Source organism: Nematolebias whitei, chromosome 23 (assembly GCF_014905685.2).
Source record: "Nematolebias whitei isolate Nwh7 chromosome 23, NemWhi1, whole genome shotgun sequence".
NCBI lineage: Eukaryota > Metazoa > Chordata > Actinopteri > Cyprinodontiformes > Rivulidae > Nematolebias > Nematolebias whitei.
Window position 1 is genome coordinate 7,293,020 of NC_056520.1, and position 1,792 is coordinate 7,294,811.

The following is a 1,792-nucleotide window of genomic DNA, read 5'->3' on the forward strand; positions in this document are numbered from 1 at the left end:
TGCGGCTAGAGCCGTATGTACGTTAGCTCTGCGGCTAGCGCCGTATGTACATTAGCTCTGCGGCTAGCGCCGTATGTACGTTAGCTCTGCGGCTAGCGCCGTACTTACGTTAGCTCTGCGGCTGGCGCCGTATGTACGTTAGCTCTGCGGCTAGAGCCGTACGTACGTTAGCTCTGCGGCTAGAGCTGTACGTACGTTAGCGCTGCGGCTAGAGCCGTATGTACGTTAGCGCTGTGGCTAGCGCCGTATGTACGTTAGCTCTGCGGCTAGCGCCGTATGTACGTTAGCTCTGCGGCTAGAGCCGTATGTAAATTAGCTCTGCGGCTAATGCTGTACGTACGTAAGCTTTGTCGGTAATGCTGCTTGGTACATAAGCTCTGGGGCTAACACTGCACAGTGCTTATTTATGAAACTATTAAGTTAAATATGAAAGTAGATCAAAGCTAACAACTTATAAATCGATTTATTTATTATTTATTTATGTTTAACAGCTCAGTAAAATACACCAGAATGCAGGAAATGGCTTCTACTTTATTTAAATTATTCTGGGGGAGGAGCCTGAAATCCCACCCACCATGAGTATGTCCTACATTACAGATGCTTTTGACACCAATGGCCACTACGTTGTTCAAGCCAAAAGCCATTGTCAGTACTGGGGGCTGAGCACCCCTCAAGATCGGATTCTAGAAGCGCCCTTGGTGGGGACATATCGCAGCATGTAATACTGTATGTCCATCCATCCATTATCTTTACCTGCTTCTTCCTTTTTGGGTCACTGGTGCCCATGTCCAGCTATCAATGTGCGAGAGGTGGCGGACACACTGGACAGGTCTCCAGTCCATGACGGGACAGGACACACGGAGAAAAAGGAAACAACTATTCATTCTCACTCACACCTAGTGACAATTTAGAGTTACCAATCAACATGCATGTTTTTGGTCTGTGGGAGGAAACTTGAGTACCCGGAGAAAACCCACATGCACGGAGAGAACATGCAAACTCCATCCAGGAAGAACCCGTTTCGGGATTCAATCCGGCGACATTCTCGCTGAGAGACGACAGCTCTGAGCCACTGTGCTGCCTGATTACCAATATATTTCTAAGCATCTTCAATTCAGATATATATATATATATATATATATATATATATATATATATATATATATTACTGTAATATGAATTAACTAAAATGAACTGAATTGAATATATATAATTATATTATATATTTTTTTGTGTTTATATGTTTGGTCGTAAACTCCAGATTTGGAACCCAAGCGTGTTTTGGTCTTTCCGTGAAATTTTCCTCTGGTTTTCGCCGCTCGCTGGCTGACTGGTCAGATTGTTGCTATGGAATGTGGTGTGGGACAAAAGGAGTGGAGATCCAGAAACTCAGTGACCTCCTGGGGAGGCCTCCCCCCACACACACTCACCCCATTTGTATCATTCTCTTTCCTCCTCGATTCGGAGCCTGTTTTTCCTCTCTCGCCTTCTGGCTTTGATGTGGTGCCGGCCCAGGTACTTCTCCTCCTTCGCATACATTCTCCTCCTAGAACAACACGGCACAGTCTCACAAACAGGAATGTGTGGGAATCTCCCCTCTGGCTACCTCTGTAACCTGCATCTGAAGCTGGTGAGGGGCCAAGAAGGCAGCAGACCCAGGAGACTGAATGCAAATAGCGGAGGAGCTCGTAGGCTGCCTGGCTGAGATCAAAGATCCTCTCCGCATAGTTCAACTCTACTAGACATGCATGAACAGCCTTCGCTTTTTTTGCACACACACACGGCCTTTTAC